Source organism: Thermobia domestica, chromosome 10 (assembly GCF_964235325.1).
Source record: "Thermobia domestica chromosome 10, izTheDome1.hap1.1, whole genome shotgun sequence".
NCBI classification, from domain to species: Eukaryota; Metazoa; Arthropoda; class Insecta; order Zygentoma; family Lepismatidae; genus Thermobia; species Thermobia domestica.
The window spans coordinates 205,091,484-205,105,969 of record NC_137463.1 but is presented as its reverse complement, the minus strand read 5'-3'; positions in this window follow the sequence as shown (position 1 = coordinate 205,105,969).

The following is a 14,486-nucleotide window of genomic DNA, read 5'->3' as shown; positions in this document are numbered from 1 at the left end:
TATGATTTTTTCCCCCAATATGTAGAATAGGAATAAAACCAATTTCATTTCAGAGAAGTCTTAATTATGAGTGACTGGAATAGTATTTAAAAATGAGTACCCTCAGCACTTAAATATTTTGTGTAACTGCTGATCGTGAATGTGTTGAGAGGAATTGAAAGGAGTTTGAAAGGAAGATAGGAGGCAAGAAAATATCGAATTAGATACTATGAATAATCTATTTTATTTTAATAACAGTATTAACATCATCAATGGGAACATTTATAATATTTTCCACTTCTATTACCTCATATAAAAGAAAAATAAATATAAAACGAAGATTTCATTTACCGGCAAGTGCCAAACTGGTATGCTAACTGACGTTCCATATAATCAATATGAAACAGCTATTGATTATATGAAACCGCTATTTCAGTTGCTACCTTAGTTGATTTAGATTAGTGTGCCCAAGATACGAGAGTCGAAACAAGAAGTTCCTTTTCAAATTCAAGAGGAGACGAGAAACATAACAATTCTCGAGGATCTTCTCGAAGCTCGTGGCCAACACTAATTTACCCGAATGTTAGATCTCAAACACGACTTTAGTATTACATCATTCATTATATAAAAACTGTAAGTTGATAAACTGATTGTACGAACACAATAAAGAGCATTAATCAACAACATTTAAACATATAAGTTATATCGACTTAATAACCCTTGAATCACCCGACTGATCTCGATCAGATTTCCAACATAGATGAGGTTCGGGCCTGGAATGTTTTATTTTATCATTTCACTTTGATGGTGCAACTCCGGGATGGTGATATATATATATATATATATATATATATATATATATATATATATATATATATATATATATATATATATATATATATATATATATATATATATATTAGGGCGTCCCTTATTTTGAGTAATTTCGTGTTGCGAAATTCACTCCCCCCAAATATATTCTAAATATATTCTATTTGACCCTAAACACGCATTAGTGAAACATTAGCTCTCTACGAGAACGTTAACCCGTGCCGACTTGACGACAAAATCATGAAATTTACGTTTCCACCTTATAATATAATTTAGAATTTCCAACCGTGATAACAGAGAAACTAAAAGAGACAGAGAAACCAAACTTTGCACGAAGCAACTAGAGAAAGGACGACATCTCTCCGTGTATTAACAACATCACCGGATGAACAGTGTTGCCAACCCAAGAGAAAGTTATGTTTTTGTAAATTGAATGACCTAAATTGGATATCATCATTGGAAGCAATAATAAAAATAAAGACAAAAGTGATGGTAAACGTAGATCAGTGTTGCAAACTTTTCGGGAAATAATGTGAAACATGTGCTGAATGCAAGCATGCATGTGCTATATGCACAGTTAGCGCATATAGGAAGTGAGGTACTATCGTTTTGTACACCTTAAATTAAATAGTAATAAGGACTGTTTACGCTGACTCTACATCTAGAAGGGTTCGCGGAACAGTATTGCCGTTCACTTAGCGGGGGCTGGGATCGAACTCGGAACCCCAAGCACCAGAGGTGAATGCTCTACCACTGAGCCACTGCGGCCCCCATCAACAGAAGAAAAAAGTTGAGTTTGGAAAACCTACAATAACTCGGAAAAGGCCACTAGTGCTGTATGGTTTAAAATCTGTAATGCTAGGAGGTAGAGCATAAGGAGTAGTACCATGGTTATGTGAGATCGATAAGCCACGTATTGACAGATATATTCGTTATCTTCTTAAAGCTGAGAAGTAAGATTCGAAAAGATGGCAACGCTGCACAGCGGCGGTTTTTTTACTCTTGACGTCATCATCGTTATCAGTGATCTCGAAAACCCACGGGTACATAAACCCATGCAAATTGCACACTGTTTTCATATGTTAACCAGGTTGTTAGGATTCGAACCTACTGTGCAGCGTTGCCATCTTTTACGAATCTTACTTGTAAGCTTTAACAAGATAACGAATATCTCGGTCAGTACGTGACTTATCGACCTCACATAACCACGGTACTATTCTTCATGCTCTACGGCCTTGCATTATAGGTTTTAAACCACACAGCACTAGTGACCTATTCTGAGTTATTGTACCTTTTCCAAACTCAACTTTTCTCTTCCGTTGATGGGGGCCGCGGTGGCTCAGTGGTAGAGCGTTCATCTCTGGTGCTTGGGGTTCCGGGTTCGATCCCAGCCCCCGCCAAGTGAACTTTTTGGTGGACAAACACCGTGCGCGTGGGTTTTCTCGGGGTTCTCCAGTTTCCTCCCACTTTCTTCATTCCACCATTTCATTCATTTCTCATAATCATCGTCTCCTTTAGCCTAACAGGCACAACCATGGATGTAAAACTCAAAGATTTCATTTCATTTTCTTCCGTTGATGGCAACACTGTTCCGCGAACCCTTCTAGATCTAGAGTCAGAGTAAATAGTTCTTATTACTATTTAATTTAAGGTGTACAAAACGTTAATACCTCACTTCCTATATGCGCTAACTGTGCATATAGCACACGCATGCTTGCATTCAGCACTTGTTTCACGTTATTTCTCGAAAAGTTTGCAACACTGATATACGTTTACCATCTCTTTTGTATTTATTTTCATTGTTGCTTTCAATGATGATATCCAATTTAGGTCATTCAATTAAAAAAAAAACATAAGTTTCTCTTGGGTTGGCAACACTGTTCATCCGGTGATGATGTTAATACACGGACAGATGTCATCCTTTCTCTAGTTGCCTCATGCAAAGTTTCATTTGTCTGTCTCTTTTAGTTTCTCTGTTATCACGGTTGGAAATTCTAAATTATAAGGTGGAAACGTAAATTTCATGACTGTCGTCAAGTCGGCACGGGTTAACGTTCTCGTAGAGAGCTAATATTTCACTAATGCGTGTTTAGGGTCACATAGAATATATTTGGGGGGAGTGCGTTTCGCAACACGAAATTACCCAAAATAAGGGAAACCCTACTATATATGATAAAAAATGACCGATATTAGTGTCGAATTCATAGTGAATCGGGGTCGCTCTGAGATGAACAGTGACACTACCGATGCCGTTGAAATCCAAATTCAGCCTCACAACTTGGGGGAGAAGAAGGAGATATATAAAACTTATCGAAAATGACCGATATCAAAGAGCGCTTCAGTAATAGTAAAAGGTGACTGAATAACGGAACATATTACTATTTTTTTCTTATTTTAACTCAGTGAAGCGGGTAATTGACGCTAATCTAATAATAAATATTGTTTCAATGTTATATTACACTCTTCGTGGACTTTTCGTGACGCGAAAGGATTCCGATAACTTCCGGATGAAATTAAGAAAAAAAATCAGGGCATAAGGTTTTACATACATTTAAAACAAACGAGACGAGACAAAAGTGCTTTCCGAGAATCGAGATGAGACTTCTACAAAATTTAAGAGACGAAACGAAAAAATCTTACATTTCCTCTCATGGGTAATACTAATTTAGATGTTAATCTAAAACGCACACAATGTTATCCTACCGGTTGTTCACATAAGACCAGGAGACTTTAGTTTCCAGAATCGTTTGCAAGTGTCAGGAGTTTCGCAGATCAAAGGAGTCATAAATGTACACGGTGAATATCTCTTTCAAAAAATTATTCTCGGGGCCCCTGATGTAATATTAGAATCCTTTATATATCAAAAGCAAAATAATATATCTTCTTTTTTTTTAAAAAAACGACCTTACAAAGATACAATATGGGTACCCTTGTGACACGGCAGATATCTAGTTGATAGTCAATTTCCTCCATACTCGAATCAAATATCTCTTGTAACGACAGCAAAGGCTTTTGTGATCCGCTCTCGCAACTCCGTGAGATCTCAAGGCAGTGATAGGACAAAGACACGGTCTTTGACAAAACCCATAAAATGAAATCGCATGATGTCATTCTGGAGATCTCGGTGGCCATCTCAACAACGCTTAATCATCAAGACCAATGCGACTTATCCAATGTTGTGGGAAATGTTTGATTAGACAGTTTCTCACGTCATTGTGGAAGTGGGATGGAGGTCCATTCTGTTGGAAAACGGAATGTCGGAAGTCCTCTTCAAGTTGTGGTAGCAACCTCATCTAAAACTAGAGATGCAAGGGCTCGAAAAAAAAAACCGACTGTTTTGGGGAAAAAAACCCTCGGTTTTTTCTGCTTCCCTTTTTTGCTTGGGAAATTTTGGGCTTTTTTCAAAATTCTGCTTTAAATTGATAGAGTAGACTTTGTTTCGCTTCTCTATAACACAAAAACTCATTTAATTAGTGGTTGATGCCGATAATAATATAAAACCTCGAAAATAAACCATGAATTTTGAAAGGATATTTCAAACAATTTAAATTTTAACATATTTGCATTATGAATTCCAAAGGATTAACCAATGTATATAATAAGAATTTTTTAATCTCTTATATACAAAAGTAAGCAGGGTTGGCTAGAACCATGATTGTTTTTGAAAAAGCCAAAAACCCTTTTTTGGGGGAGGGGTTAAACCAGGTTTCTTTAAACCGGGTTTTTGGGTTTAAGTATTTTGCTGTATGTATTTATATTATATATTGACAGAAAGAAGTTTGTTTCGCCTTGGTGTTATTATGCAACAACAGGGTTATGCTGGAAGGGGTCACATAAGCTTAAAGAAATCCGGTCAGTAAATTTCTTAAATTGGGAAACTTCCGCCTTAGCCATCGGGAAAATCCCGCCATTATTTTAAATGCAAAATAATAATGGAAAAATCCTGTCATTGCTTTGCATGTAAAATTTAAGGTCAATGTATCATAATCAGTACGCTAAAACTGAGGTATTAAATTACAAATTTAGTATGTAGATATCATTGAAAGTCCAATCCAAGCTAATGTTAGAAGCTACGTAGGCAGTCGATAAATTTTGCCAATTTCTATCAATATATTTAAACAACCATGGCTCCTTTATAAAACAGCAGGCATTCAGGCAAGCAGAAATATACAATTTGGTTTCGTTTCGTATATTTAGGCTTAACATCCTTACGTAATACCGAGGTTATCAAGGAGAAGACTTGAGCTTAAAGTGACATCCGAACCGGTACTTGGTTTGTTCGACCAAGAATTGAACATAAGACATAATTTGATTAAAAGGCGAAAAGGAGATAAAACTAATGCAGATAGTTTGATATTTGGAAATGTCCCCATAAAGTTCACACAATTCACATTTTTCGTTCTTTTTTTTTTTTTGGTTTGGACCATTTTTTTAAAAACCAACTGGTGTAAACCAGCCAATCCTGAAAGTAAATACTTCTTTTTTTTTTAAATAACACAAATATCTAACAAAATTGTATGTAGTATTTTTACTTCAAAATGTTCCACACTTTTTTTTTGAAACAAAATAAAATTAAAATAAAACACAAGAGAAATACTTACATTTATATGCTACGCTTAAAGGTCGCATATCTAGAGCTTTGTTTTGGGTGGTTTTGTATATTCTTGAAATTCTACAGTCAAGTTTTATATAACGACCATCATGGTTTACTCAATCCTCAAGGTTTCTGAATTTTTAACAAGAGGAATTCAACATATGCAGGGTATGAGGCAAGAACATGGTAACCCACAATTTTACTATTTTAAGAAATTAGAGGTTTTCTGGTGCACAATTCATTTTCAAAGTCGGAAAGATGATTTTTCACGTAAGACTATACATGAAGGATTAAACGAAGCGGTATGCGTTGCTCTCTATCTGGTGCTGCATAACTCAGCATTGTTGGTTACCATGTTCTTACCTCACACCCTTCATATCTTTACGGAACCCCCACCTCCCGAAAAAAAACTACAGAATATATTTAAGTTAAGCCAAACACAACTGCACAACAAACATGACTGACTGAACGAAATATCTATTAGTTATGCCTTTACTCACAAACTTTAAGCTTCCCTCAAATAAAAATTAGGACTTTTTAGAAAAACTAAATATTAGAAAGAAAAACCTTTCCTAAAATACGGTACTTTCCTAAATCCGCCACTGATTCTCAGTGTAAAATGATCTTCAAGGTTGTATTCGGAAAATTATTCCTAAATCATTGCACAGCTACAGTATAACAGAAATGTGGAAGTATGGTTGGACGAATATATTGAAAAACGTACGCTTTGACGGATATATAGAAAAACATAAGTTTAACTTTTACGCTAGAAGCTAGATTACTAAGCTCTTAGAAATGAAACACGGATGACACACTGAAATGATCCAGAAAAAAAAAAAATGTTGATAACTCAAAAGTTAAAATAAAGTTAAATAACCTCTAAAATTGCCCTCAAATACTACATTCTTTCTGTTTGCTTTAATTCGTAAAACGTGCTCCATCCATCTTGATGGTGAATTCCAGAGCGAAATATGGCATTTAGGTCATGGAAATCTTATCTAACTATAAAGAATACCATAAAAAAGCTATGTAGATAGAAAAATCATGAAAATGAAAAAAGGCAAATTTCCAAAATTCTCGTTTTTTCCCCAAAAAAGCCGGCTTTTTATGTTAAAGAACCATCAATTCAATAAAGCCGGCTTTTTTGCATCTCTATCTAAAACACGTCAAGATGCGAGTGTCCCGTTACAGTTCTTTCTATAAGACAAAAGGTTCTTAAAGCTTCGTTCTGCACATAGCAGCAAAGACATTCAACTTTGGAAAAAATCTCTGATTTGCCGAGGATATTCTGAACCTCAGATTCGAACATTACGCCTGTTGACATTGAAGGTCGCCTCATCACTAGAGATGCAAGGGCTCGGAAAAAAACCGGCTTTTTTGGAAAAAAACTCGGTTTTTTCTGCTTTGCTTTTTTGCTTGGGAAATTTTGGGTTTTTTTCAAAATTCTGCTTTAAATCGATAAAGCAGACTTTGTTTCGCTTCTCTATAACACAGAAAGTCATTTAATTAGTGGTTGATGCCGATAATAATATAAAACCTCGAAAGTAAACCATGACTTTCGAAAAGATATTTTAAACAATTTTATTAATACTTCAACATTTTTACATTATGAATTCCAAAGGATTAACCAATGTATATAATAAATACATTTTAACCTCCTATATACAAAAGTAAGCAGAGTTGGCAAGAACTATGGTTGTTTCTGAAAATGCCAAAAACCCGTTTTGGGGGGGCAGTTTAAACCAGGCTTTTTTGGGGTTTAAACCAGCCTTTTTGATTTAGATATTTTGCTTTGTGTATTTGTATTACATATTCACAGAAATAAGTTTGTTTCGCCTTGGTGTTATTATTCAACAACGGGGTTATGCTGGAAGAGGTCCCATAAGCTTAAACAAGTCCGGTCAGTAAATTTCTTAAATTGAGAAACTCCCGTCCTAGCCATCGGGAAAATCCCGTCATTCTTTTAAATGTAAAACAATAACGGGAAAATCCTGTAAAATTTAATTTGCATGTAAAATTTAAAGGTCAACGTATTATAATCAGTACGCTAAAACTGAGTGACACACAATCATAGTCAACGTCTTCCGAATAAAATCAGAAAAATAAACACTGCTGAACAAGACTGCACTTATTTAATATAAAAACACATTTACACGTGACGTTTCGATCTTCTATCCAAGATCCTCATCAGACGTGAGTGTACGTCTGATGAGGATCTTGGATAGAAGATCGAAACGTCACGTGTAAATGTGTTTTTATATTAAATAAGTGCAGTCTTGTTCAGCAGTGTGTTAATGTTTCTAAAACTGAGGTATTAAATTACAAATGTAGTATGTAGGTATCATTGAAAGTCCAATCCAAGCTAATGTTGGAAGCTAAGTAGACAATCGATAAATTTTACCAATTTTAATCAATATATTTAAGCAACCTTCGCTTCTTTATAAAACAACAGGCATGCAGAAATATATAATTTGGTTTCGTTTTGTATGTTTAGGCTTAACATCCTTACGTAATACCGAGGTTATCAAGGAGAAGACTTTCGCTTAAAGTGACATCTGAAAGAGTACTTGGTTTACACATGAAAGAAGGGTTGTGGTTCGACCAACAATTGAACATGGGACACCTTTAAAAGGTGAAAAGGAAATAAGACTAATGCAGATGGTTTGGCATGTGAAACGTCACTATGAAGTTCACACGATTCGCATTTTTGTTCTTTTATTTTTTTTAGTTTAAACCAGTTATTTTTTAAAAAAAAAACAGCTGGTGTAAACGAGCCAACCCTAAGAATAAAAACTTCTTTCAAAAAATACACAAATAACTAGCAAAATTGTATGTAGTATTTTTACTTCAAAATATTCCATACCCTCTTTTTGAAACAAAATAAAATTAAAATAAAACATAAGAGAAATACTTAGATTTGTATGATACAATTAAAGGCTGCACATGGTTCTGTATATTCTTGAAATTCTACAGTCAAGTTTTTTATAACCACCATCAAGGGCGCCCATCAGGGGGGTTAAGGGGGCGCTTGCCCCCCCTAGAGGAAAATGTACTTCAGAATATTGAAAATCCAATAGGATTTTTACATTAGTTACAGCAAAATTTGAAACTATTTTTGAAACGTCGCTTATACTTCCTCTTCTTGGAAACCATAACATGGGCGCCCTTGACCACCATCACGGTTTACTCAGTCCTCAAGTTTTCTGAATTTTTAACAAGAGGGATTCAACATATCATTACCGAACAAAAAAAAAAAAAAAAAAAAAAAAAAGACTACGGAATATATTTAAGTTAAGCTAAATACAACTGCACAACAAACGTGACTGAGTGGTTGGCTTTTGCGCTTCTATCGGGAAGTCCGGGATTCAACCCAGCATTCGACCATTCTGACAAAGCCTTCCTTCATTCCATCTGAGAATGTAGAAATAGTGCGTGTACTGGCCGACTAGGAGTGTAGGAGTTGGCCGACTTCCTTTCTTATTGTTTTTAAATCGTTATTATTACTAATTACCAGCAGTGACGGTTTTGCGAAGGTTAGAGGATCGGTCTTTCGGACTGAAGCCTGTTCTCCAAAGTTGTGGAATGTCTAAAACGAACGAAATATCTATTAGTTATGCCTTTACTCATAAACTTTAAGCTCCCGTCAAATAAAAATTACGAATGTTTAGAAAAACTAAACATTAGTAGTAAGAAAACCCCTCCCAAAACACTTTTTTAAATTCGCCACTGATTCTCAGTATAAAATGATCTTCAAGGTTGTATCCGGAAGATTATTGCTAAACATATAAACGAAACGAAATATTAGTTATGCCTGTACTCATAAACTTCAAGCACCTCCCAAATAAAATTAGGACTTTTTAGAAAACGAAACAATCAGAGAAACCCCTCCCAAAGTACTTTTCTAAATCCGCTATTGATTATTTGTATAAATTGGTATTCAAGGTTGTATCTGGAAAATTATTGCTAAATCATTGCACAACTACAGTATAACAGAAATGTGCAAATACGGTTTGACGGACATATTGAAAAACGTATGCTTTGACGGATATATAGAAAAACGTAAGTTTAAGTTTCCTGCTACAAGCTGGAGTACTAAGCTCTTAGAAATGAAACACGGATGACAAACTAAAATGATCTAGAGAAGGAAAAAAATGTCGATAACTCAAAAGTTAAAATAAAGTTAAATAACCTGTAAAATTGTCCTCAAATATTACATTCTTCATGTTAGCTTTAATTCGTAAAATATGTGCTCCATCCATCTTGATGGTGAATTACAGAGCTAAATATGGCATTCAGGTCGTGGAAATCTTATCTAACTATAGAATATACTATAAGAAAGCTAAGTAGTCGTATTGGGATATGTAACCTTCGTGTGTGGCCCTAGAACAATGGATTGCAGACAATTACCTATTGTATTCGTAATAGTGAAGCACCAGCGGGGCGCCGGGAGACAATGGGTAGTGAGTATAGTTGTATAGAAATACACTATTGTTGAAATGACATATGATGACAGGTAATGGTTGTTGTACTATTGTATGTATAGTAGTGACACAAAAGAGAATAATAAAAGATGTCAAAGTTGAAAAGATAAATGATTTTAAAAAACTTTGGAAAACTTGTTGAACAAAGGGTAGTTTGTTATAAAGAATAATAAAAGAGAAACCTGGCAGGTGTATGTATAAAATAATAAAAGAGAAACCTTGCAGCTGTATGCGTTAAAGAATAATAATTTAGGTGCTGAACAATAGCGGATTGTTATAAAAAGAGTTTTTAACCCGGCGGCGGCGGAAACGCGGACGCGGCACGGGAAGGCGCGGGGGCGCGAACGGAAAATACACGCGTGCGCGGGCGCGAGCGCGTGACGTCATTTGAAATTTTTATTTAAATATTGGTTTTAAAAAATAGGCATGTATAGTTTTGTTAGCGATGGAGAACCGTCAGTTTGTAGAAGACGTTGATGTGAAGCATAAGTTAGACGGTGAGAATGAATATCCAGATTCTCCAGATTGTACATTTGATGAAAATGAATTAGAAAGATATGAAAACGATAATATAAAAGTTTATGCAAGTGATAGTGAGGCGGGAATAGATAATGAAGTGTATGAATTTTCGCAAGATAACTCAGATTTTGAGGCGGAATCAAATGACGAAGTGGTATCAAATGTGGATACGCCGCCATGTTCACCTGATTTATCAGAATTAAGTTGGAACTGTGAATGTGGTGTTAACTATGTGGATGTGAATTGTGTAAGAGATTGCATATTGAAATGGAAACCAAATGACTATTTAATATGCTATGCATGTTATTGGCATGATACATGCGAATGGTCTCATGAATGTTTTTATTGTAATGACGACGTTTTAGACATTCGTGTTTGGTCTGTGTTAGTGAATCCGCGTGTACAGGAGGAATTATTTGACATTTATGCAGAAACACATACAGTTATTACACCATTAACAAGAGATTATTTTAATATTACATTTGGTGAACTATCAGTGGATGTGAATGTACGAAAAGAACTTTTAAGTATTTTTCTTGAAAAAGACAGATCGAACGACTATAGTGAAGTGTGTTAAGAAAACGTACTGTACATAATGTATTTTGAAAATAATTTTTGTGTATCATGTAGTGAAGAACATATTAGTGAAGTTTGTGTTTTAAAAACTATAAGTGCATACTTACGCTTTAATAATAATATTTCTTGTGAACAATGTTTGATGCATCTTGAACATCAATGTTTATTTCATCATGATATTGGAACTTTTGCTGTAGGATATTTATCCAACGATATAACTCTTATTGATTTATTTGAAGTGTTTGAAGAACACCATAGTGAAATTTCAAGTATAAACTTTACACGCAAAGTGCGTGATTGTTTAAAGAACACCGAATTTGTTGGACAAATTATACCATTTTTCTTAGATCGTAAACATAAAATTTCACCATGTGTTAATGAATACATTATTGACATACAAGGTTTTAAGATTTCAAATAATGAATTTATTATACGTGAATTTTGTTTAACTGCGTGTGATGATACAGTAAATTTGCATTGTTTAATAAAATCACCAGTAGAATACAATGTACTTCCATTAGGTTGTCAAAAACAAATTGAATGGTTAACATTAAACTTACATGGATTAACTTGGAATGATAAATGCGGTTATACTGTATCACACATACGTAACCTTATATATCAACTTTGTAAACAAGATGCAACCTTTTATTGTAAAGGTGCAGAAAAAACACTTTGGATTAAAAATATTTTTGCACTAGCTAATGTTATTGATTTGGAAAGTAAACAGTGTCCACCATTAAACACAATGCAAGCAAACGTATTTAATGATTATTGTGCTTTTCATGAACAAAATATTAAACTTGATAAAAAATCAGGATGTGCATTTCGTAATGCACAACAGTTATGTTATTGGTGGAAGTTTCAACGTACTATAACATTAACTAATGCATTTGCAAAGTTGTAAAAAGGATATATGATATGTTCTTGTAAATAAAAATACAAGATTTTAAATTGTAAATAAAAAATTTTTATTAAACTAATCTACTTGTTTTTTCTTTTTCATTATATTGGATACATGATTGAATACAATTTTATCATTTTGTTTAAGATTATTTGTTTTGAACAAATTTAAACATTCGTTAAAGCTTTTCTTTCGTACAATATGATGCAGAAAGTACAACACAAATTGTCCACACAAGATTGAATTATCATCTTGATATGCGGAACTATTTGTAAAATATATTTTACAATTTTTATTTAAAAAAGTTTTTATTTCTTTTGGAAATGGTAATGCTAGGCTATCGAAATAGTATCCTCTTTGATTTTCATCAATGAATACACACACCCAATGTGTTCCACTTGAAGATGAATTGCTTAAATTTATAATAAGTCCAGCCGGTGGTTGCACAGTTTTTGGTATTCTATCAATAGGATAAATGCCATGTACATTTGCACCAGTAACTTTATCACGAAGTAACACTTTTATTAAATCATCCGTGTACATAACTTTTGTTTTTTAAATTCACATCACTTCACTTCACTTTACATCACTTTATACGCGTATATGTTGGAAGACCTAGTGGAGTATATGGAATATTTTCATAAAACGAAATAACATGTTTAAAATATTCATGACAGATTTTTTTATAACTTTTCCAATAACGATGAATGGTGCTAACGCATAAAAAATACTTTTGACAAACTTCATAGTATGATACCTTGTTATGAGCTCTTTGAATAATCAAGCACAAATATTACAATATACAATGTTTAACACACTTTGTACCAGTAGGACACATGTAATTCATATGCTTAGAAGTGAACAGTTATACTTCTTTTATTAAAATGATACTTTTAAAAAGTATTATCAGTATATATATTTCTATCTTTATCAATTTGAATTAAAGAATCAAACTGAGCGTAAACAATACATGTTATAGGCTCAGTTAAATTTTCAGAAAAGGAAACTTTAACATTTACAGGCGCATCACGCACAAGGTCCCAAGTGCAGTCATCTAATGTTGCTGTAGGTGATAGAATAAATGCATAAAGAGTATAGCCGTGTGGATATTCTTCAGGAGTAATAGTATGTGCATCATCTTTATAATATAAACCAGTACCGGAAAACAGAGAATGGTAACTTAGAAGGTACAAATTGTTTTTAAAATCGGGGGTGAGGGGACTGGGAGGAAAAGATTTTGATCCAACTTGTAGCTGCAGTTTGTTAACGTTAAAGTGTTGAAAATGAAATGGATTTAGTTCAGATTTTCCATTAAATGCCGAATTGGAAACAAACCCGATAACAACACCTTTAGGTACGTTACCCAGAAAAATATTATCAAGATTGTATGAATTAACGTTTGCAGGAATAGTATACGATCTTGTTTGTACTCTTGTAAGGGGATATTTTGCTGTTTCATGATTCATATTAGTATTGATTTCCATTGCCAAATGAGGTGCAACATCAATGCGACGTATATGTAGAGTAACATCTTCAAGTTTTACTTTATAAGAAGTATTTACAGGAGATAATAAACAAAAAGCATCTTTACTACGATGTAATTTTATACGAAGACCTACTTTATTTACAAGTGCTCTTGGTAATCCAGCAATATCTGTATACAGACGACCATACATTTCAAACGATTTACTATTTTTAATATAATTAGCACGTTGTTGAAAACCTACATTAGCATTACCTATGGTATCAAATTGTTTAGCGGTATCTTTATACCACATACCTAATTTCAAATGTGTATCAGAAGCATCACGGGAATAATTTAATAATGTTTCAAGGTACGCACGATAAGGATAAAATCCTGATGAAGAAGTAATTAATTTATCATTTAATGAAATGTCAATTTGACTAAATAACGAATGTAGAAAATTATTTGTTGGTGCTACAACATCAGTGTCAGCTAATGGTGTATCATCAGGTTTTGTAATTTTACAACGTACGTAAAGATAAAGATATGCAGTATGAATAAATTCTCCTGTTTCACCGGGAATAAAAAATTCAATAGGTCCATCAGAACTTAATGTTGAAATTGGACGGTATTCAGCATTAAAGCAAGATTCAATTGCAGTTTGTGTCATTGGAGTACTAAATAAATCGAAATCATTGGTACAACATTCAACACTGTTTGAATTAAGTAGTGCCATTATGAAAATATATCTGTAACACGACTTATTTTTCTTTTTACTTTTCTTTTGCTTTTGCTTTTGTTTGTACGCTTACGTTTAGTTGGAGGTCCAAACCGAACAATTGCCGGAGCTTTACGCTTGCGTGGCCGTCTCTTACCACTTCCAGTTAATAACTGACCAACTTTGTTAACAGCTTTTGTCTTTAATGTTTCACCAGCTTCTTTTACACGTGCACGAACAGATTCTTTAAATGGTTTATCTTCTAATACATCACCCGCTACTTGTATTCCCGTTTGTAATGCTTGTCGACCTAAAGTTTTTGCACCCTGTTTAAGAAATGGTAATGCAAAACGAAATAATCCTTGAAAGAAACTACCTATACCATGTCCCCGTTGATATACAGGTCCTGAAAAGTATGG